This window comes from Nomascus leucogenys, chromosome 7b, assembly GCF_006542625.1.
Source record: "Nomascus leucogenys isolate Asia chromosome 7b, Asia_NLE_v1, whole genome shotgun sequence".
Taxonomy (NCBI): Eukaryota; Metazoa; Chordata; class Mammalia; order Primates; family Hylobatidae; genus Nomascus; species Nomascus leucogenys.
The window spans coordinates 71,202,566-71,229,094 of NC_044387.1; the positions used below are offsets into that span (position 1 = coordinate 71,202,566).

General features: G+C 34.5%; 1 protein-coding gene across 4 annotated transcripts in view; it reads right to left on the reverse strand.

Annotated features, from left to right (window-relative positions):
- Positions 1-26,529, reverse strand: part of LRBA (LPS responsive beige-like anchor protein) — a 765,281-nt gene that overhangs the window by 291,708 nt on the left and 447,044 nt on the right. The gene's annotated exons all lie outside the window — the stretch shown is intronic.

Genomic DNA, 26,529 nt, shown 5'->3' on the forward strand with positions numbered 1-26,529 from the left:
GAGCATCACTAAAACCAGAGAGGTCAAGGCTGCAGTAAGCCATGATCATGTCACTGTACTCTAGCCTGGGTGACAGAGCAATACCCTGTCACAAAAAAAAGCAAAAAGCTTAGGGATACACCCTGATTGAAACATATGATACTCATAAGTTATACATGAGAAAGCCATTTTAAACCACTAATGAAAATGACTGCTAAGTCCCATAGAAAAGTCTGTTAAAACATATGTATGTGTGTATATATATTTTTTACACACACACAGATATACATATAATTTCTTACATCATACTTACCCCTTAGAATAGCAATCCTCAATCTTTTTGGCACCAGAAACTGATTTCGTGGAAGACAATTTTTCCACAGACCAAAGTGGGGTGGGGGTCGGGAGGCATGATTTTAGGATGAAACTCTTCTGACTCAGATCATCGGACATCAGAGTCTCATAAGGAGCACGCAACCTAGATCCCTCATATGCACAGTTCACAACAAGGTTTGCAACCCTATGAGAAGCTAATGCCACAGCTGATCTCACAGGAGGGAGAGCTCAGGCGGTAATACTCCCTTCACCTGGCACTCCTCTCCTGCTGTGCGGCCCAGTTCCTAACAGGGAAACTGGTTAGGGAACCCCTGCCTTAGAAGACAGAATTCAAAAATACAATTTGTGCCAAGATCCAAAAAATTGTCAAGTCAGAAAGTTAAGAATATCATACTTTTCATACCAATAACCATATCCTGTACAATTCTCCTGTACAGGATTGTATCCTGTACAGTTTCTCAAAAGAAGACATTTATGTGGCCAACAGACACATGAAAAAATGCTCATCATCACTGGCCATCAGAGAAATGCAAATCAAAACCACAATGAGATACCATCTCACACCCTTCAGAATGGCGATCATTAAAAAGTCAGGAAACAACAGATGCTGGAGAAGATGTAGAGAAACAGAAATGCTTTTACATTGCTGGTGGGAGTGTAAATTAGTTCAACCATTGTAGAAGACAGTGTGGTGATTCCTCAAGGAGGTAGAACCAGAAATACCATTTGACCCACAATCTCATTACTGGGTATATACCCAAAGGATTATAAATCATTCTAGTATAAAGACACATGCACATCTATGTTTATTGCAGCACTATTCACAATAGCAAAGACTTGGAACCAACCCAAATGTCCATCAATGATAGATTGGATTAAGAAAATGTGGCACATATACACTATGGAATACTATGCAGCCATAAAAAAGGATGAGTTCATGTCCTTTGTAGGGACATGGATGTAACAGGAAACCATCATTCTCAGCAAACTATCGCAAGAACAGAAAACCAAACACTGCATGTTCTCACTCATAGGTGGGAATTGAACAATGAGAACACTTGGACACAGGGAGGGGAACATCACACACCAGAGCCTGTCGTGGGGGTTGGGGGGAAGGGGGAGGGATAGCATTAGGAGATACAACTAATGTAAATGACGAGTTAATGGATGCAGCACACCAACATGGCACATGTGTACATATGTAAAAAACCTGCATGTTGTGCACACGTACCCTAGAACTTAAAGTATAATAATAAAAAAAAAAAAGAAGAAAAAAAAAATACTCCCTCACCTGGCACTCCTCTCCTGCTGGGTGGCCCAGTTCCTAACAGGGAAATTGGGTTGGGAACCCTTGCCTTAGAAGGCAGAATAGAAAAATACAATTTATGCCAAGATCCAAAAAATTGTCAAGTCAGAAAGTTAAGAATATCATACTTTTCATACCAATAACCACATCCTGTACAATTACACAGAGACAGATGGGGGGTAGGAGGGGTCAGATCCCACTTCTGACACCAGATTGTGTCACCCTAAAAATAGACACTAGAGAAATTTGTCTCCAAATATGTTGAGTGTGTTTGGGAATAACAAATAAGGATTATGACATGGAATGGCAAGCCACCAGTGCATCTGATGAGAGAAGGGTAAAGGGAAGCTTTTATTAGCCCAAAGAGATTCAAGTAAACTACTTAGAAACAGAGTTCACTGGTTCCAGAGGCTTGAAGTCAGAGTTATCATCAGTTCATTGGTGAAGATGCTATTACTGATCAAGGGTTCATTTAAGAGCATCTTCTCTGAATTGCTATAGTTCTAAAGGATGTCTAGTGATAAACCTTGCCAAAACTCTTGACAAACCTTGGCAAAGCGGGAGATACATGAAGGACATGAAGGGGTTTCTTGTGGGATTTCTAGAAACTCCTTGAAAATAGTTCTTATCTCAGATATATAAGCAAGAGCCTCCTCTCCTTTCTGCCTTCCTGTACCAATTTTGCCAGGGTCTGACAAAATTGATTTCATCCCCGTATCTGTAACTTTCACAGGGGAAAGAAGGGATAAGATAGTTAAACAGAGTCCCTAAAAGATCCCCCTTCCTTTTTTCCCCTTAATTTCAAAGAGCCAATTTACTTTACATGTTGGGTACTGTGCTGGAGCAAGAAGGCAAAACCCAGGAAGTAGGATCAGAGAGAGAAGAGTTACTAACCCAGGACAGAAATCAGAAACCAAAATGTAATAATCTGCTACAGAATTAGACCATAAGGAATATCTGTTATTTTGCTTATTATCTGTAAGAAGAAATAAAATTATAGCACAGTGATGAAAGCACAGTGATGAGAAACCCCAAAATGTTTTTAGTAAAAGAAGAATGATAAATGAAAATTGACAATAAAGAATCAATCACAAATAAAGTACAGAAAGATGCTAATATTTCTTTATTTTACAAGCTTCATAAATATATATTAGTAAATATAATAATAATCAAAAGGGCTTTTTTAGATTCCCTTCTGACCTCACTTCTGCTTACTTTTTCCAAAATATCTTTAATTCTTCAACAAAACATTCTATTACCAAGGAGGCTTTTCAGGAATGTTATTTTTAGTACAAGGTATTACTAATCATTCTTAATGATGTTCTATGCCACTTATAAAAAACTCTTTAGGATGGCAAACAAAACAGGCTTTTGTAACATTAAACTCAGTGTTTAAGGAAAATAGTTACATATTCATTCATTCAAAAAATAAGTGTTTTTTTGGAAAGCCTAGAGATACAGAAATCAACAACAAAAAGCTGGGGGAAGGAAGGATATGATAGTTCTAAGGGTTAGATAACTACTATAAATCTGTTTAAATCTGTACCTTTATCAGTAATATTTATAGAAAATAAGTTCCAAAGGCCCTTAAAATATCTAGGGTTACTCTTTAAACAAGGGGAGGAAGGAATCTGAAAACACGTGACTCCAATATCAATTCTTTCCATCAACTCTAGGTTTTGTGGTGAACACTTCAGTTGTTTAATTTTATAAAGAAATGTTATCACCCACACACATATAATACTACAATGCTACTACCTATCCTCAAATTGTATATTCTACTATTTAATTAAAACACAGTAGACCTTAAGACTATTCTGTTCAACCCATAACAACTCAAATCTATAATCAAGTTTTAGTAAAGACAGCATACTTTCAGCTAATCTATATTCATAAACTCACTACTATGCTAGCTCAAATTGTTTTAATAAAGAATTAAAAACAATTATACCTTACAATACAAACAGAATTGGCCAGGCACACGCCTGTAATCCCAGCACTTTGGGAGTCCAAGGTGGGCGGATCACAAGGTCAAGAGATCGAGACCACCCTGGCCAACATGGTGAAACCCCATCTCTTCTAAAAACACAAAAAAATTAGCTGGGCGTGGTGGTGCATGCCTGTAGTCTCACCTACCTGGGAGGCTGAGGCAGGAGAATCACTTGAACCCAGGAGGCGGAGCTTGCAGTGAGCCAAGATCACGCCACTGCACTCCAGCCTGGGTGACAGAGTGAGACTCCGTCTTAAAACACACACACACACACACACACACACACACACACAAACGAATAGAATCTAAAAATCTTCTCTTTTTTTGAGACAAGGTCTTCCTTTGTCACCCAGGCTGGTGTGCAGTGGTGCAATCGTGGCTCACTGCAGCCTTAATCTCCTGGGTCCAAGCAATCCTCCCAAGTCAGTAGCCCAAGTAGCTACACAACAGGAGCACACCACCATGCCTGGTTAATTCTGCTCATTTTTTATAGAGATGAGATACTGTTATGTTGTCCGGGCTGGTCACTAACTCCTGGACTCAAGAGATCCTCATGCCTCTGTCTCCCAAAGTGCTGGGACTACAGGTGTGAGCCACTGTGCTCGGCCTAGAATCTAAAAATATTCTAGCAAAATATATAAAATAAATAAAATAAAAATTTTATGGGACCTGAAAAATGAATATGGAGAAGCCAAATAAATATGCTCTCCAATCCTTTTAATACAGTTAACAGTTATTTTTATATATTTGTTCTAAATGTTCAAAAAACTACATTTAAAAACTATCTGATGGTAATCAAAAATATTTTTGTTTGAAAACAAATCATGTTTTAAACAGCAACTATGTTTGAAGTTCAATATATTCAAACATTTGATTGTATGGTTAATGTCTAAAGCTCTATGAGGAACCAAATCAGAGCTATTTTTACTTATTGCTGTAATCTCAGCATCCTACACAGTTGGCATACTGGCAGATAATCAAAAGTGTTTGTGAAATGAATAATTATATACATACTTATACAGAATGTGAATACCTTATCAGCCTATTTATTTATTTATTTTAGTGCCATAACTCTAATCTCTCTTTACTTAAAAGCTCATTGATTGCTTCCGCATTAAATGTGAACCTTCTAACACTACAATTTTCCCTATGAAATAAGTATAATATTACTTATAAATTATACAAATACTGTGAAAAAGCAGATTGACGTATTATGTAGTTTGGATTTTTAAAAGACAACTTTATGCATGCACAAATGTAATTTGTTGTTAAATTTACTAATGTTGTGGTGTATAAATTGGATACTCCTTCCTAAATAAGTCTTGCAATGTTTTTATATCAATGTGACAGCAAAATCTGCAATCAAAACAAGGCCTACAAGGAAAATGCAACCTTTTAAAAAATATGTAGCTGAATAACAAGATGTCACAAAAATAGGGCTGCCACAATTACCAAAGAAAGACAATTAAAAGGACATTTGTTATGTGCTGTGTTTCACCCGGTACCCACATCTTGGTTTCTAACAGTATTCTTCACTGAAAAGAATTAAGGCTCTCCAAAGTAATAGCTGATTCCAGGGCTGCAGAAGGGAAGCTACAAGATGAGCCTTGAGCCTCTTGCCATGTCAGAAAGTCAGAAAGTGCTCAAGAAAATGAAGGGGTAAGTCAAAAAAACATAAGAACAAGTCTGAAAGGCTTCCCACTGGCCCAGTCTGGAAGAATTTGAGCATTAAAGTAATTATGACCACCAGTGAATTATTAACCATTGAAAATAAGAAAATTCATGAGTCCATAGCAATAATAGATGGATAAATACATGGGGAATGCAGAAGTGTGTAAAGTTAAGGCATAATGTCAACTGATAAAGGTGGAAGAAGATGTGATATGGGAAAATAATCATTTTATAACCATCACTGTAGAGATTAATATAGGGAAGAATTGTTAAGCGGACTCCGTATTTCATTCAGATTTCATCAGTTTTTCTCTCATGCTTTTTTTTTTTGTCCCAAGATCCCATCCAAGACACCACATGATACTTAGTCTTGATGTCTCCTTAGGCTTCTCTAGATTTTAACGGTTTTTAAGACTTTTCTTGGTTTTGATGACCTTTGACAGTTTTAAAGAGTACTGACCAGGGCATTTGTAGAATTCCCCTCAATTTGGATTTGTCTGATGTTCTCATGGTTAGAATGGGATTACAGGTTTTAGGAAGGAAGTCCACAGAGGTATAGTGCCATCTGCATCATATCATATCATATCATATCATAGCTACATGCTATCAAACTGCTTTGTCACTGACATTAGCCTTAATTACCTGGTTGAAGTAGCATTTCACAGGGGTTTCCACTGTATAGTTATTTTAGTTATTTCCTGCTGCTCTGTTCCATATTGTACTCTTTGTTTTTTGTTTGTTTTGAGACAGTCTCACTCTGTTGCCCAGGCTGGAGTGTAGTGGCATAATCTTGGCTCACTGCAACCTCCACCTCCCAGGTTCAAGTGATTCTCATGTCTCAGCCTCCTGAGTAGCTGGAATTACAGGCACGTACCACCATACCCAGCTAATTTTTGTTGTTTTTAGTAGAGATGGGGTTTTGCCACATTGGCCAGGCTGGTCTCGAACTCCTAATCTCAAATGATCCACCTGCCTTGGCCTCCCAAAGTGCTAGAATTACAGACATGAGCCACAGCACCCGGCCCCATATTGTACTCTTTGGAAGCAAGTCACTAAGCAGAGCCCACACTTAGCAGGTGGGGAGTAATGGTCCATTTCTTTTGGGGGGAGTATCTACATAAATTATTTAGACTCCTTCTGTAAGGTAGATTTATCTCCTCTCCCCTATTGATTTACTTAGCTATTTATTTCAGTATGGATTCATATTTACTTCATACTTTAGGTTATAAACCAAAACCAAGTTATTTATTTTGTTGTTCAAATTATTCTGACTTTGACTACTGAGAGCTCTTTCATTTGGCTCTTGTGTCCCTTGACCTAACCCCATTATTCTATTCTTTGGACACTTATATATGTTCTGGCACTATAATATGCTCCAGGCTCATCTTGTGTAGTGTTTGCCTCAGCAATAGCATCAACCATTTCTCTGGGGAGTCCTGGGTTCCTTTTATTGGAGTATGGTATTAGCAACTAAGACCTGGGCATTGAGTATTCTCATTGCTACTGGAGTGTCATTACTTCTAGACACCCTGGTGAACAAAGCTAATAAATGTATGTATATATACTACTCCATGTATACACACCTATCCTTTATTTTTCTATGTATCCATTTGTATCCACATTAAGCTAAATATGATTTAAGACTCTGACTCTAACCTAGTACCACATGATTTCTTCTAGCCTTCAGGGAGGGAATTTTGATGAGAAGCAGGATATTTGCATGGTATCATTACAGACTACTTAATAATTACAAAGGAAAAAATAATACATAGACTAGCAATATCAGACAACATATTGACTGGCTGATCAAAATATCACCATTGAAGGGCAGGTAGACATCCTGTGCCTCTGTAGGTGAAACTCTCAGACAGACATATCACTTATATAGCATAACAACTAGATGTATAACCTGAATCCAATCATAAGGAAACATCACACAAATCCAAATGAAGATTATTGTTAAAAAAAGGAGAAAACTACATTCTTCAAAATTGGCAATGTCAAGAAAGACAAGATAGCCTGAAGAACTGTTTCAGATTTAAGCAGACTAAAGAAATATCTAATTTTAAACTAGATACTTTACTAGAAGTTAAAAATATTGGCAGGGCGTGGTGGCTCATGCCTGTAATCCCAGCACGTTGGGAGGCCAAGGCGGGTGGATCATGAGGTCAAGAGATTGAGACCATCCTGGCCAACATGGTGAAACCCCGTCTCTACTAAAAATACAAAAATTAGCTGGGTGTGGTGGTGCATGCTGGTAGTCCCAGCTACTCAGGAGGTTGAGGCAGGAGAATCGCTTGAACCTGGGAGGTAGAGGTTGCAGTGAGACTCCATCTCAAAAAAAAAAAAAAATATATATATATATATATACATATATATATATATATATATAAAATAAGGGACATTATTTCATCCATTGATGAAACTGAAGTATGGATGGCAGGTTAAAGTATTATCTCAAAGCAAATTTCACAAATTTGATTACTATTATAGTTATATAAATAAGATAACATTCTTATTCTTAGGAAATACACACTGAAGTATTTAGGGGAAAAGGAGTATAATGTGTACAAATGGTTCAGAAAAAAGCGGTGCATGTATTATATCCACTTGCATGTATGTGTGGGTGTATTTATTAATAACATATACATTATGTATGTATATAGAGAGACAATGTCGGAGAGAACACAAATGATAAATGAGGCTAAATATTAATGGTAGGTAAATCCGTTTTTAAAAAACGTGATCCTTGTTTCTTATATAATAAATGTGATAAGTATGTGATGAGACTGAGCCAACATTAGTGAAATATGGGCTTTAAAATGTTTTCCAGAAGCAGTTATTCTATCCTGTGACGTCCTCTGTGACCAAAAACTAAATGAAGGATGTCTTTGGAAGAAGTTAAAGCTAACTGGACAATTTGGAAACTGACCTCTAACTATACTTTGATTAGTACCACTGGCGAATATGCATTCATAGGGTATATACAAATACAAATTTGGCCTCTTGTTTAAAGAGTTTCCATAGTTCAATCATTATGAACTCCAAATTAATCCTTAGTAGAACAGCATATAGGTCCATATTTATAATTCAAATCATTGGCAATTAAAAGGGTTACTATCGGCCCGGCACAGTGGCTCATGCCTGTAATCTCAGCACTTTGGGAGGCCAAGGTGGGCAGATCACCTGAAGTTGGGAGTTCAAGACCAGCCTGACCAACATGAAGAAACCCCGTCTCTACTAAAAATACAAAATTAGTCGGACGTGGTGGCACGCCTGTAATCCCAGCTACTCGGGAGGCTGAGGCAGGAGAATCGCTTGAAACCAGAAGTGGAGATTGTGGTGAGCCAAGATCACGCCATTGCACTCCAGCCTGGGCAACAAGAGTGAAACTCCATCTCAAAAAAAAAAAAAAGGTTACTATCAGTAAATGCTAACTGAAACTACAGTAACATTTACAAACAGTAATTCTCTACTAAAATTTACCAAATATAATTCCTTCTGAGAACATTATTGTCACAAGTTTTATTATATGCTTATAAATATTATAAACCTACCAATAATATATTTATTAATATGATAAATACTAATTTAAATCTGTTCTTAATATGACAAAACTGTGTTATTCTAAAATCCATGAAGATGAGCTATTCCAAATGAGAACTTTTTCTAAATAACTGAAGGGCTAGTAACACTGTGTTCCTTCTACACCACAGTGGTATAGTGTGGTATGCAGAATGATGCTCCCTCCCAAAGATGTCCACATTCTATTCCCTAGAACTCATGAATATGTTATTAATACCGTAAAAGGCAAAGAGGAATTACAGTTGCAAATGGAATTAAGGTTGCTAATCAGCTAACATTAAAACAGGGAGATTAACCTGGATTATCTGGGTGAGTCCAGTGTAATTACAGGAGTCCCTTAAAGTACAAGAGGGTGGCAGAAGATTAGGTCAGAGTGATGCAATATAAGCACTCAATCTGTCCTTACTGACTTTGCCAAAGAAAGGAAGGAAGCCACAAGCCAAGGACCGTGGAAAACATCTAGAAGCTAGAAAAGGTAAGGAAACAAATTCTCCCCTAGATGCTTTAGAAGAGAATGCAGACCTGCCAACACCTTGATTTTACTTCTGTGAGGCCTGCATAAAGCCATTACTTTCGTGGAAACTTGTTATAGCAGCAACAGAAAATTAATATATATTCTATTTTCTTTTCTCTTACAAAAAGTGTAATAAATATAATTTGATCTTAAAACTTCCTGTAGCAAATCATTGCAGGAATCAATTCCTGTACTAAACAACACCCTACCAATCCCCACCTCCAAGCATATATAGATTTCCACATCTATGCTTTAGAATATAATATAGTTTTCATGTAATCTTTTGATAACAGAGATGTTCTATTATCTATTACTACCCTTCATCTACTGTGAATGGCTGTGCTCTCTCTACCCTCAGCATCACTGACTACCCTAGATGTCCACTATTCTCTTTCCCCCTTAGTCTCTCCTTCAATTATTTTCTGTTACATTTGCTCACACAGTATCTCCTGAGCTTCTTGGCTCTAGCAGAAAGAATGTCCTTAAATACATGAGGCTATTCAATGCCTTTTATCCTTGTCTACAAATCTACCAATCAGCATATAATATTCTGTGCACCTCAGCTCTTTCCATTGTTGCTGAGTATTCACTGGTTGTTTTCCAGGGATATTTCTCCCCTATTTGCAATAAACATTAAATTTTTCTTTAGAAGGATATACATACATAAATATATATTTAGCCTATACGCAAAATTTAATGGGACAGCAGCAGAAATAATGATAGCGTAGTTACACGTATACTCTTATTGCTATGGGCAACTATGATAATGGCAACATAAGTACATATTCATTTTCTTTATACATAGGCAACCTCCCACACCTTGCTGTGTATGTATGTTCTCAGTAAATGTTTAGAGGACAGAGGAGAAAGTAAGGTCTTAACCTCCTGGTGTGCAAATTATAGGAAGAAGAGAGAACTAAGCAAACAAACTTAAGTTACATAAAGTAACAGAAGAAATAATACATATTTAATCCATAACATATTTTCTAAAAATTTACCTGCATTCAAGACACTAAAGGCCTTCAAATATTTAAATAGTAGAAACATTACACTGAGAGTTATTAGATGACAAAATTATATCTTACTCATTTTCGTTTCTCTCATGCCCACAATTAAGTTTGTTTTGAAATAATCTTTTTTTTTTTTTTTTAATAGGGGTGTTGCTCTGTTGACGAGGCTGGAATGCAGTGGTATGATCATAGCTCACCACAGCCTTGAACTCTTGGGCTCCAGCAATCCTCTTATCTCAGCCTCTCAAGTAGCTGGGACTACAGGCACACATTGCCACACCCAACTAATTTTTTAAATATTTTGTAGAAACAGGGTCTTACTGTGTTACCCAGACTGGGTTACCCAGGGCTCAAGTGATTATACCAACTCAGCCTCTAAAAGTGCTAGGATTACAGAAATAAGCCACCACACCTGGTTGAAATAATATTTTTTTAACCTTATGACGAATTTGTATATGAGCCTAGGTACACAGACCCTTGCAATCTAACAATAAGACTTACTAGTATTAGCATCACATAATCACAAGGCTGAAATATTATGGTGTTAGACGCTCTTTAAAATCTATGTCTTTACACAAATCAATAAATGTAATCCGTCACATAAAAAGAACCAATGACAAAAACTATATGATTATCTCAACAGATGCAGAAAAGGCCTTCGATAAAATTCAAACATCCCTTCATATTAAAAACTCTCAATAAACAAGGTATTGATGGAATATATCTCAAAATAATAAGAGCTATTCAAGACAAACCCATAGCCAATATCATACTGAATGGACAAAAGCCAGAAGCATTCCCTTTGAAAACTGGCACAAGACAAGGATGCCCTCTCTCACCACTTCTATTCAATATAGTATTCAAAGTTCTGGCCAGGGCAATCAGGCAAGAGAAAGAAATAAAGGGTATTCGAATAGGAACAGAGAAAGTCAAATTGTCTCTGTTTGCAGATGACATGATCGTATATGTAGAAAACCCTATCATATCAGCCCAAAAACTCCTTAAGCTGATAACCAACTTCAGCAAAGTCTCAGGATACAAAATCAATGTGCAAAAATCCCAAGCATTCCTATATACCAATAACAGACAAACAGAGAGCCAAATCATGAGTGAACTCCCATTCACAGTTGCTACAAAGAAAATAAAATACCTAGGAAGCCAACTCACAGGGATGTGACGGACCTCCTCAAGGAGAAGTACAAATCACTGCTCAGTGAAATAAAGAAGGACACAAACAAATGGAAGAACATTCCATGCTTATGGATAGGAAGAATCAATATCGTGAAAATGGTCATACTGCCCAAGGTAGTTTATAGATTCAATGCCATCCCCATCAAGCTACCAATGACTTTCTTCACAGAACTGGAAAAAAGTACTTTAGAGTTCATATGGAACCAAAAAAGAGCCCACATTGCCAAGACAATCTTAAGCAAGAGAACAAAGTTGGAGGCATCACGCTAGCTGACTTCAAACTATACTACAAGCCTACAGTAACCAAAACAGCATGGTACTGGTACCAAAACAGAGATATAGACCAATGCAACAGAACAGAGGCCTTAGAAATAACACCACACATCTACAACCATCTCATCTTTGACAAACCTGAAAAAAACAAGAAATGGGGAAAGGATTCCCTGTTTAATAGATGGTGCTGGGAAAACTGACTAGCCATAAGTAGAAAGATGAAACTGGATCCCTTCCTTATACCTCATAAAAAATTAATTCAAGATGGATTAAAGATGTAAATGTTAGACCTAAAACCATAAAAACCCTAGAAGAATACCTAGGCAATACCATTCAGGACACAGGCATGGGCAAGGACTTCATGACTAAAACACCAAAAGCAATGACAACAAAAGCCAAAATAGACAAATGGGATCTAATTAAACTAAAGAGCTTCTGCATGGCAAAATAAACTACCATCAGAGTGAACAGGCAACCTACTGAATGGGAGAAAATGTTTGCAATCTACCCATCTAACAAAGGGCTAATATCCAGAATCTACAAAGAACTTAAACAAATTTATGAGAAAAAAACAACCCCACCAAAAAGTGGGCAAAGGATATGAACAGACACTTCTCAAAAGAAGATATTTATGTGGACAACAAACATATGAAAAGAAGTTCATCACTGATCACTAGAGAAATGCAAATCAAAACCACAATGAGATACCATCTCACGCCCATCAGAACGGCAATTATTAATAAGTCAGGAAACAATAGATGCTGGCGAAGCTATGGAGAAAAAAGAACGCTTTTACGTCATTGGTGGGAATGTAAATTAGTTCAACCATTGGGGAAGACAGTGTGGTGACTCCTCAAGGATCTAGAACTAGGGATTTGACCCAGCAATCCTGTTACTGGATAAATCATTCTACTGTAAAGACACATGCACATGTATGTTTATTGTAGCTATGTACAATAGCAAAGACATGGAACCAACCCAAATGCCCATCAATTACAGACTAGATGAAGAAATGTGGTACATATACACCATGGAATATTATGCAGCCACAAAAAAGAATGAGTTCATGTCCTTTGCCAGGACATGGATGAAACTGGAAGCCATCATCCTCAGCAAACTAACACAGGAACCAACACCACATGTTCTCACTCATAAGTGGGAATTGAACTATGAGAACACATGGACACAGGGAAGGGAACAACACACACCGGGGCCTGTTGGGCCATGGGGGGAAGGGGAGAAAGAGCATGAGAACAAATACCTAATGCATGTGGGGCTTAAAACCTAGGTGACGGGTTGATGGGTTATGCAAACCACCATGGCACATGTAAAGCTATGTAACAAACCTGCACATTCTGCATATGTATCCTAGAACTTAAAATAAAAAATGTAAAAAAAAAAAATCTATGTTTTATATTGATCATACACAACATTGTAGAATAGATTTTACATATATAATTAATATAAATTTTATATATATAGATTTAATATAACAACTCTCCTGGCAATTTCAGCTGACAATTTCCATGGCAAAGTACAAGCTGCACACAATGGAATCCTGACTTACTTCTTTAACATATAAAACACTTAATAAAATGTGGAAAAGCTATACCACCTAAGAGTTATTCTAAAACATTTTATAGTGTGAAATACATTTATATGTATGTATATTTAAATTTACTGAATAAAGACACCAATTATGAAAATTAAACCCCTAAAAGCTAACTACTATTCACATGCTTTAATTTAGCTCTTTTCATTTTTTGCTCATTCATTTCAAGTCTTTCTTCATTAATATAAGTTTAACATATGTAAAATCATAGCATAGAGGCCAGGCACAGTGGCTTACACCTGTAATCCCAGCATTTGGGGAAGCCAAGATAAGAGGATCACTTGAACCCAGGAGTTCAAGACCAGCCTGGGCAACACAGCAAGCTCCTGCCTCTACAAAAAAATAAAAAAATGTAGTCAGGCATGGTGGTACATGCCTGTAGTTCTAGCTACTTGAGAGGCTGAAGCAGAAAGATTGCTCCAACCCTGGAGTTCAAGTTTACTATAGCTTGCTACTGGGCTCCAGCCTGAGAGACAGAGTAAGACCATGTCTCTAAAAAAAATAAATAAAAGTTTAAAAATCATAGCATGGAAATAACTTTGTGCTTTTATCTTTTGAAATACTTTAAATATAACTAATTTTATAACTACATAAATCTACCATTTCAATTCTCCTTTAAGAAATCTACAAAGAAAAACTCACATGACACTTTCATGAGCTCTGAAGATTAAATTATATCTGGATTGTATCTGAAAGAATCAAGGATATAAGATATTTAATGAATGAATAAAATATGATTTAATAAAGTAAAATATAAAGACTGATTTCAAAATAACAACTTGTTTTAGGACTGCAGTAGACTTTCTTTTAATTATAGATATCCAATTAAACTATTTAGGAAAAGCTATACTTTAATTTTAATCTTAAAAGTTAAAAGAAGATCAAATAACTGATACTAACTTCACATTAAGATGTATTTCACTAATACAAATAGTAATAATGACCATCACAAAAATTTTAGCTAAATATTAATTGACCTTTATCTGTATATTTTGACTGTATTTAGTTATTTAAATACTCACAATCAACTATACAGATACGACTTCTAAAAATACATAGAAAGTACTTCAGCACTTATGAAATAGAATGCCATCATCTTCCATATAAAAGCTGAAATCAAATCAGAAATTGAAATTGATGTCAGTTTATTTCTGAGAGCTTAATATATTTGGTAAACTGCTTCCTCTTTGATAACACAGTGGTTTCAGCTTTGTATAAAGACTCCTTATAAGCCACAATATTTCCTAAGTATAAAATATGCAGCATTTTATTAACTTCATTTCCATCTTTTATGAACAGCATGGATATAACTACCAATCACTTTAAAACCAAATTTAAGTTTCAAGTATTTTTCATGGGGTTTGCTACAGATTATTTTGGAAATTTCCTGACTATGTAACATTGTTTAGACTGCAATCATTTTCTTAAAACTTACCTAAAATGATAATAACAACTGCTACTTGGCCCTCCATGTATTTAAAAAACAAAAAACGTGAGCCAGAGATTTCCAGATCTCTATATATTATCTGATCATGTCACAACATTTCAGAGTAGGATAACAAGATGCTCTTTTGAAAATTAATGGGTAAAAGGAAAGCTTTCGAGCTTCTTGTGAAAACAAGAAAAAGTGTAAAGAAAAAGGTAGGTGATATAACGGATACTATTTAAGTTGTGGGAAGGCAAAACTTACTTAAGAAACTGTCATAGACAACTGCAGACAGGGCATTAAAAAAAGGAGAATGGCACTGACAGGATACCAGTAAAAATCTGACGGCTTTAAAACAAACTGCCAACATCTTCACAAATTATGCTTTACTGCTTCTGAGCTCTAGCAAGGTTTCTATACAGATAGAGATAATAATAGAATATAAGTCATTACAGATTTGTTGAGAGGATTATGACAATTAAAGTGCTTAGCATAGTGGTTGGCACAGAATAAGAGTTCAATAAAGTGGTGTATTATTCTTATCATCTCATTTCAATTGAGTTTTGAAAGACTTTCACATTACCTCTAGAAATATCATATTGTAAATTTGACCTTGCTGATAGAAATCCGTTGGTAAAAGAAGGGTATCAAATTTATCACTCTATAAGGATTTATTTAGCATGTACTATTTACCGAGGCATGTGGTGCTACCAAGTAAATAACTTGATATCTGCCTTCCAATAACTTTTCACATTGTTAGGTTAACAAAGGGAGAGGAATACATGAATAATAAGAGGAACGAACAAAAACAATGATATATTAAAGTGTTTAAGATCAATGGTAACTGAGGCATCAGTTCAAAGACAGCGCTTGCCCGGGCACTGTGGCTCATGCCTGTAATCTCAGACCTTTGGAAGGCTGAGGTAGGAGGACTGCTTGAGTCCAGGATTTCAAGACCAGTCTAGTCAACATAGTGAGACCCAGTCTCTACAATAAATAAATAAATAAATAATATTAAATTTAAAAAACAGACAAAAAAATAAATCAAAGAGAGCTCTCTATGTGGCATCCAGTGATAGATGTCAGAAAGCTAGCCTGGAAAGACAAAGACTTCAGATTGGGGGCCAATGTGAAACAAAGTTGAATAGGTAGGATTTTAAGGATTTTAAAGCACTATGGCATAATGACAGGGTGTTTTATTCTATTCCTCTAAGTAAAAACCTGCCAAGGGAACTAGAATATAAGCATGTATTTAATCAAATCATTTAATTATTAAACCACTGAAAATTTTCTCTTCTTTCTTTTATTCCCTCCTTCTTTCCATAAATATTTATTGAATCTCCACTGTCTAGCAGGTAGCATGTAAGTGGTGGTAATAAGAAAACATTAAGATGAGGACTATACCTGGTTTGAAGAGAAAAACTTTAGTGTAAAAAATCCCAAAGAAAACAAACCAAGATTATTTTATCAGCACTGCACCTGCACTTTATTTTCTTTTAAGTAGGTGGACTGTTTTCTTATTACAACTTAAAGATTTTAGAGTTTCAAGATTGTATCAATTAACACATTTATTACATTTTAGATATATATTCATATCAAAAGCATTCTAAAACTCCATCCTCAAAGCTCTACTCACTTAAACTAGTATCCTGGAACTGCACATGAGCATTTGGTTTTAAAATGCCCTACAATTTTGTCAGGTGCCAGAAAACAACAACAAAAAATTAACCCTGGTTGAAAAAAGGGATAATTTAGAAGTAGATTTGGGTCAGAAGACTATAAGACTATAACCAGCTTTTACAAGGCAATCCAAGATTTATAAAAGCATGTAACTTTAAGCAAGAGACCCAACCTTCCCATGCCTCAGTTTGTTCATCAGCAAAATGGTGATAATACCTACCTCAAGGGGTTGCTGTAAAAATGTATGAGTTAATACAGATAAAACACTTAAAACATTGTTTGCCACACAGTAAATGTTTCATATGTGCTATTACCATTGTAGATACATCTTTCCAACATTTGCTTGGTGAAAAATATACCCTGAGAAAAGTAAATAGCTCTAAAGAGCCTTCAGAAGTAACACAATAGAAGGACAAGGAGGTAGTCGCAGAATTGTGTTAGATTAGTGACCTAGGTGTGTTTAAGGAACAAGAGGTAAAGCAGAGGTCACAATGCGTGTTTAACTTTAAATAAATATATAAAACAAGGAAAACTATATTCTAGATTTTAAAAATGTTAATAACTTTCTATTGCTTTACATTGTCCAAACAAAAGCTGTATTAATAATAAAGAGTATACTTCTGAATCTGGAGTCCCATCAATGATTTGTTCAGCTTGCATAAGTCACAACTGATTGGACACAGTCCCTGTGGGCTTGCCATTTCATCCAGACTGGACGGTTCATTAGTCATAATTACTATAACTGTACAGCAGAGACTGCAGTTTTATCTCATCATACATCTTTGATCAAGCTGCCTCAATTCTGCTTCATCAGCATATGAAGTTACATTATTGGAGCTTTTTATTTTCCAATCGGTAATTAACAGAGATTATGCTTTTCATCAAAATATGTATTTGGTCTTCACATTTAATAGTGAGGGCCCAGATCTGACCAGCATTTGACCTCTGAAATTTCTATCACCTAAATACCATGAATCATAAACTGAAATCCAGAATACCACAGAGAAAATTAAACAAAGAACTGACCTGTGTTAAAAAGCATAAGATGATTGCACTTACCTAAATTGAGACTAACCATATTTGCTGCAGCTTCTCATTAAACATTAAATCGCACACCAGAAGAACACATCATACATATTTATTGTTTTGCACTGTCACTTTCAAAAGACTCATACCACAATTAGTGTTTCTCTCAAACTATAAGCTACATAAAGAAATTTCCCATGAAGCTTGAAGACAAAGTAATGTAAAAGATGGTTCAAGAAGGTTAAAGAACAGATGGATAATAGATTTCACTGAACACTAAAGTATAACACACTTACTTCAGAAAAGAAAATGTTGCCAAAACAAAGTTCAAATATAAAATACTGAATGAAATTGATGTGTCAGCAATTTTTTTTTCCTTCCAAGTTCTTTTGGAGAATAGGAGGCTAAAAGGCCTGTCTCACTATTTTTGCATCTCACTATTTTCATGTGTAAAGTGTCCCCACTGTAGGCTGCATGAACAATCATAATCGACAGTTACATGCAGCCACTGAGGCTGCAAAAATCCCAGAGTAATTAGTGTTGTCTGAATGCAATGACATCTGTGTTCTCATGGTTCTTGAGACATGTCAGGCCAATAAGATGTATATGAAAAAACATGACAAGCATTGCAAATGCCCTTCTGAAAGGTCTTACACTTTAGGGGAAAGCTGAAGAAATAACACATGTCATCTTCTTTTTGTAAGCAATATATTTAAGATTAAAAGATCTAGAAAGATCTTTTGAGTCATTCATTCTCTTTTTGTAACTATAAAGCATTTGTTCAGAATAGATCACTAGGGTATGAAAAAAATCTGTTCTAAGTTGGCTTCTTTTTAAAACTTTCTCAGCACATGTGATTCTGTGCAGTGCAATGTAGGTGCCCATTCCTGTAAGTGACAAAACAGAGAGCATATCTTATTAACATTCCTTGGTTTCTTTACCTTTTAATTAAAAAATATTACATCTTAGCACTGGACATAAAATAGTTCAAATTTTGTGGTTAAATGCCTTAGAATTATGTTTGTATTTTTCTAATAATACAGAGTGTCAAATTGACTGTATTAAAAAGTCTTTGTTTTAAGACACCTAATGCTTTTGCTTACTGATGCCTATTACTGAGCCCTCTCCCTCTATATGCTGTAGCAGTATGTTTGAGCATGCACTTGCTCCAAGAAAGACATTAGTCATCATTAACAGAAGCACTGACACCAAATCTAAGTGCCTCTCCACAATGACCAAGTGGCAATCATCTTTCTCTTACACTGTCACTGCTGATTAGGATTTTATTTCATGAAAATTTAATTTGTACCCCTTTCTGCAGCTTCTTTTTTTTTTTTCATTCCTGAAAAAGCAACATATTCAGGAGAGATTACAGATAAGGCAAAGAAGCTCTACCTATACTATAGCTAATGATACAGAGATTGCAAGATTCTCAGGTAAATCTTTTCTCTAATCCAACAGAAAAACACAGATTAAATCAATGATTAATAAACAGAAGAAAAACAATGATTCTGAAAGGAATATTGTTTTATTGCTTTAAGAATCCATAAGCCTCAAAAGGTAACTAATTCAAGGAATCCAAATAACACTTCCCTAAAAACATAATCCCAAAGCTTCTTTAAAACTAAGACAACACTTTGATAGTTGCCATCTTTCACTAGGTTTCAAATTTGTATTCTCCATTTTGTAAACAAAAAGACAGGGGCATTCACACAGAAACGTCACTATAAACTGAAGAAAATACTTAAGCAGCCATACCTTTAGTATGCATTAACCTACTGGTTAGTTATTTTTGTTTTTGTTTTTTTAAGAAATTTTCAGTTGCACTGGACAAATGAAAATGATTCATGTGGCCAAGCAGGGTACTCTACAGCTAGATGATACTACAGACAAACTCTGGTTCTGTACAATATCACAATGTTAAACAAGATATCATAGCAATAAGTTATTTAAGGAAGTTTTTAAAAACATTTACTTTTCTGTTTTATTTCAATCTGTTTAAAGTTGTTTTTTTTTCTAATGTAAGCATGTGATAGTTTGCAAGGGTCCTGGTACAACCCAAACTCCCAGTTCTAGTTATAAATATTATCATCTCTTCGTATTACTCAGATATTATAACAAAATAAAGATTGGTTTAAATTTAAATTATCTTGAAATTATTTTATATCCCTTTTAGAACATATGTACTTTTAGTCAAAACATGTAACACTTTTGTGTTTACATGAGCATAAATTGTATCTTTTTAAAATGTAAATAACCACATGAAATGCTCTGAAAGCAAAAATCAACATTATTTCTTTGTAAATCAGAAGCAAGTACAATTCATCAAACTTTAGTCATTAAATTATCCTTCTACTCCTGACTATTTTATTCTGAAAAATAATACAGAACAAATTTGAAGGTCAAATAGCAACTGCTTAGTGCCATTTACAAATGGTTCAGTTTTTTCTTCTTTTTTTCTATTTAAAATTGGTCTGCAATTAGAACATGTAGGAGGAGATTAGGAATTAAAATGGATTCTGAGAGGCAATTTCTAACTACTGAACTTTTATAACAGGAGTATCTTTGATTAAATAAGGAGCTAGTCTAAAATAAAAGCAAAACTGTACCATAATAACCCAACTTAATTATCTTTGCAGAATACATTTATAAATGATTGGCTCATTCCTATCTTTATTTGACTAAGTAAATATGCCTCTTAAATTCTCAAACATTTAAAATTCTGATTCTCACAGTTGCACAGACTTATCTAAATCAAAACTTCAAAAAGTTACAATATAATTACGGACTCCATTGCTAGATCCAGTACAAGTTCAAGCAAAGAAGTTTAGCTCTGTAACTTCCACTTCTCAACCTAAACCTCCAAGTCACTTGTCAGTTAAAGGTTGGGCGATTTATTGACCGCCTCTGGATGCATACTGTCAGTGCTGAAGGAAATATGAGGGAGGGTTGTCGCTACTGTTCTGGAGCTCATTGATAATGACATACCTGCCTCTGTCACCCATTACCCATACTACAAACTACTTAGACCTAACTGGAAAATCAATAGCCTACTTGCACTGGTTCCTGTGGCTGCCTCCTTTGATTGTCAGCTCCTGTCTAGGGTCAGCACTTACATGAAAGGGGCTGTGACTGCCTGATGCTTTCAGGACAACCTAACGATATGAAACTAGCCAACAGAACAGTAAATTCTGTCTCCCTGCCCTCCTCATCAATTAGGCTTTGACTAGGCCTGCCTGTAGAAACCTGACCTTTTAAGTTTAGGTGAATATGGACTAGCTGAACACACCATTGCCCTCAGCACTGAGCCAGGAAATCTACTGACAGGTTAAACAAAACAGAAGGTTGTAACTGTCATAATTTGCATTGCACTTTCACGCCAACAAGGGTGTTATCAGTAGGGGCAAGCCCTGGAACACACAACTCCAGCACCCTTAAGCCACGCTACTCATAAATTTTCAAGTGAAGTGAGATAAAACATAAATTCACAAATAGCAATGCATTTCTCATCTCTCAGTCTTTTAGGTTTGCACTTTGCAAACCCACAGAGTGCCCATCAACAACTCTTTTTGGTCACCTGGCACTCCCATTGCACTAATTAGGGACTTCCAATGACCATAATACAGAAGTAAAAATAACAATGCCCATTTAAGACCTATTTTAGAGAGACTATGTAATATAGCAGATAGACTGACTGTTATATATGTCAAAATGAGAACAATTAGATCTCAATATATTATCTTTTCTTTTCTCAATTCACTCCCTCCAAAAGTATCCACAAGCTTAGACAAACAATAAGTTATCACGTAAGTGAAAGGAGGTGTTGAAATTATTTCCTACCATGCTACTCTGACATAGCATCTTTTACAGTTTGAGAGAAAACTAAGAACATCTGTAAAATAAAAGATGTTAACACTTTTATGCTTGTCAGATCTTCTGATGAAAACAAGTGAAAAGCATGAGAAAACAGTATAAAACTTTCCTTTCTTTAGTGACTCATGTTTTGAAAACCACTTCCCTGCTTAGATCTATCTTTTAACACAGTATGAACTTGGTAATATCATAGTTGCTTAGCACAAAGTCATTTCTCTAAGGAGAAGACCAATTATTTTTTTTAAGTTAATTGTGAATGGGAACTTACTTTGGCTTCAAGAACTGATATTTACACAATACCCAATCTTCATTAAAATGTCCAAAACATTGACAGTCCATTAAATATTTAAGGGAAAAAAACATATTGTTTATATAAACATATACCATTTTTCTATATACAGGAATACATACTGCATTTTGTTTTATAATTTTATGATTCAACCCCTATCAAGCAATAATTAGTATACTCAGAATTTTTCCCAAGTTGCTACTTCATTGTCCCTCACAGTTGTCTCCAAACTATATTTTGTAAATTTTTTCCATACATCTAAAATATCTATAAGCTTATTCTTGTCTGAGTTTGAAAACTTTCATATACCTATGTTAGACAGGCATTGAAAGCCTAAACATCTGCAGAAAGATTTCTGATAGAAATAAACAAAGATGTCAACGAATTTAGTCATGTAATGGTGGAAAATTTTAGACTTTTTTAACTAGAAGAGATAGAAAAGATGACCTAGTCCAATCCACTCATTTAACAATTGAGAAAATAATGGATAAAGATAGTGACTTGATCAAAGTCACCCAGGTAACCAAGCCAGGACAAAAATTTGGGACTTTTTGTTTCCTAGATTGATACTTTGCTGATACATTCATACTGTCTCCTTTTATCTATCCAGGTAATCTGGATAGCAACCACCTTACATTTAAAATACATATCTATAGATTTGTATCATTCATTTTTAATTTATAAAGTTTATAGAAAGTTTTGATTAGCAGAAAAGATTAGATTATTCATAGAGCATTTAACCAAAAAGTTACCCAACAAATATTAGAAATAGAAGGCCCAATTAAGTATGGTTGGAATCCTTTACTGACCTAATATGATGATTAACTAAGCATCTGGTCATCTTTCTGCTCCTTTGTGTGTACACAGCTGATAGCAAAGTGAAAGGGTATGGATAGTGTCTGATCCCAGCAAGCAAATCATTTGACAACAGTCATAGCTACAGGTCAAAGATTTTCTACTCAATCTAGATGGATTTAAACCTACTAACCTCGATTTTAAACCTAATTACCTATATACCAAATCAGTCAGAAAATAAGAGAATGACTCTTTATGATCCAAAGATAATAAGGGAAGATAGGAAGGAAAAATTCAGGAAAGAGACTAGCAAAACCTTGATATCCATAGGCCAACACAGCTGTTTTATATCCTAGCTTTATATCAGATGGTTAAAGGAAAAGTTTCCATTCCTTAGATCATTAAATATTATTTCATTTATATTACACAGATGTCTTCTATACATAGATTACAACCAATGAAGCATTTTTTTGTTGTTGTTTAACCACTACAAGCAATCAGAGAAACCTCTCTGCACATCACTTTTACTCTAATTCATAACATTTAAAGGATGAAGCAGGCTAGATTTTTAATATTTCCATTAAAAATAACACAAAGTCCATTAAGTATTTCTTGTAATCTTAGCAGATGATCAATGCCAAATTACCACTATTCATAATAATATAGAGTGCTACAGAACCAATACATTTTTAGATAAAATGTTTAAAATGGCTAGTGTTCCTAAAGTATACCAAAAACCTACCCATATGATATGCTTAACTAATAATTTTAAACATAGACCCACAAAATGTCTCATATGACCTGAAAGAAATAGCACATAATGCCAAATATTATATTTTGAACCAAGTACAGCTCAACACTAGCGTAATCTACGTCTCTAATGTCACTCATCTGTTTTGTTAATGTCTGGCACTGATCACAAGAGAAAGTAGAAAGGGAGTGGGGATGGCTTTAATATCCTAAGAAACATATTCTACATAGCTTTTGTTTCACGCACATTGTTTTGGCTCACAATGTGAGTCAATAATATTCTCTTCATAAACAAAAGATATCACACCTTCTTGAAACCATAAGGTCAGCTTTCAATTTTCTTTAGCACTTAAATTCATTATTGTCTGATCCTGGTTTTTCTGTCTACCTTCTGGAAGTGATGTTAAAGGCCAGCAAAATTTGGTTCTCCCGGTAGAAAAGTCACAAAGAATAATCCACAAATTATACAATCATTTCTTAAAGTTAACAGTTGGCTCTACCAAATATACCCTTCCATGTGAAGATAATAGTGACTTATGAAAGCCAAAGTTATTTGGCAGGTAAAATTTAATATTTACCTAATAGTACATTAATAAGTTCAAACTGTTTTTTTTTTTTAAAAAAAAAAAAAAGGAGGAGGGGAGAGGAAAAGAAGGAAGGAACAAGGAAGAGTAGGAAAAGAAAATTTTTAAAAATTTTGCTTCAACTTTTCAGAACTGCTTAACTATGTATGTAAATAAAAGAATGTAGTGTTACAACTCAAAAATGTACACACTTAAAATGAGAAAAAGATACATGATTTCTTGGTAAGGTCAAAAGACATATACCAATATAAGTGAGAATATAGTAAGTTCAAAGAAACATTCTAAAAAATACTTGCTGAATTAACTTGGATGTTAACATTGCACATCCTAGCGCAATAATATAATGGCATTTACTTCTTAGTCAGGCTAAAAGCTGCTTACTTTAACTTTCCTGAGCACAAGTCCCTTACTCTATCATTGTATATTTTTGGTGACATCAAATTATGTATAGTTTAATAAAGTACTCATTTATGCAGTTGCTATTCAACTTGGGGAAAAAACCCTAATATATAGCATACTCTCAATTTTCTCATCCCACTATATAATACAAGAATTATATTTGTAAAGTCTAATAGGTAACAAACATCTCTAATCATATATATTATCTAAGGCAATCCAAACAAATTTAAAAGGCCCACAAACAATACTCATCAAAAGTACATAAAAACATTTTATTTTTCAGTACAGTTTGATATGCTTACTATACAAAATTAAAGCTATTGCTTTTACCTGACATAAAATTATCTGAAGTTCAACCTGTTCAAATGAGAACAATACCCTTGGGTTACTAATCAAAGAGAGTAAAAAAAATTTTTTTTGTTAAGGCTATTTTGTGAGGGGGAAGAATAACTTGTTTCAACGGCATGCTTGACCATATAAAATTATTAACAGGCACTATGGTAAACTGTTCAAGGCAAACATTCAATTACTGGTTATTTTAGATTGATTCCAGAACAATAATTACAAACAGCTTAGAAACAATCTCCTTAACACTTTGAAATTTTAGAAAATTAAATCCTTTGACAGAGAATAAGAGAATGTAATTTTACTGTGACTTATGTGGACAGTATAATCTTGATGACTGTCATTAATGCATCTTACATATATTTAAATATAATTACTTCAATAAAATTTCATCAACTAGAATACACTAACAAATCATATCTGGGTTATTTACTTTTCTTTCTGTTTTTGGTGAAATAATTTTTAAATTCAGGGAACTTAATAGTGTTTTATTTCTTCATTTACAATTTGACCAAAAATAAAAATCAATGTTCATTTTTAAAAAATAAGCATTTTTATAAGTATGTAGAATGATTAACTATATAAGAACTAAAAATTTAGCACCCACATAGATGTTTCAAAGTTTGATTTTAGAGGATAAGACCATATACCAGTAAACATGTGGTCCTTTGTTTTCCAAAAAGTATAAATCCTCCAGAGATACTTTCTATTCTTAAGTCAATAATCTGATTATTTTTTGAAAGCTTCTAAAATGTTTCCTGGAAAATAAGATCATGTATTCTAAAATTTGTTTACTCTTTAGTAAAGATTATTGAGATACTATATATTATTTTTACAGATAATAACATAATAGATACCTTTTAAGTCTCGCTAACATGATAAAGTAACAAATGCACTAAAGTTAACTCAGTAAATACATTTTTAACTAAAGATCAGCAAAAAATAAAACAGTTTAAGAATTTTGTATTCTCTGGAAACATAAACAGGATTATAACTGTCAGATTACAGAAGCACTGACTTCAGCCATTAGTTTGGTTTGGCTCCTGAGAAACACAACATGAACTACTGCATCATTTCTTTTCAAATCCATACATTCCCTGCAGCCGTTCAAGCTTCATCAGCCGTGCAGGAATGTATAAAAATGACAGGCAAAGGGCATTAGGTTTTTTTTACTTCCATACTGTTTTCCTATAAATGGAAGACAGGATTCTTTCTCAAAGCACTTAAGCTCAAGCTCAGTCAATGCTGAAGGAAAATACAACTGAATTCTCTATGCAAGAAAGTATCACAATTGGATTATTTACTACTTTTCAAGAAAATGTTGATAAATCTAATACTGTATTATTATCTTAGAATAAAACATTGTAAGGATAGCATTCTAGCTTAATTACCCATTATTCTTCAATTAGAAATATTTTCACTTTTTAAAGTATTCTGTCAACTCATCACCTTATTTTAGCACCAAGTATTCAGTTTTCCTTCTAATTTTAATTATAAAAATTTCCTTAAAATATGCCAATTTTTTCTTGAAAATATATTTGTATAAATAGTTAATTTTTTATTTCCAAGTTTCTGTACTCATAAAGGTTTTGGTGAAATAGGAAATTCCATTAATAATTAAAAGTTTATTTAACCACGATAAGTAAAAATAGGATGTAATGAGTAATCTGGTTATTTTACTGGACCTTAAACATTCACATTGCTATAAAACTAGTACAGTAATTACTACAACCTGACTCAATTTTTTGAAGAAACTGGGAAATTTTCAGACTAAAGTTTTAAACATCCACGTATTTTAGTTTACAGTAACTAAAAACATGCCCACTTCAGTACTATCACCTACATTCTTTATGTTCCTAATGTAATGATGCAAGAGGTAAAGCCTAGACAAGTCT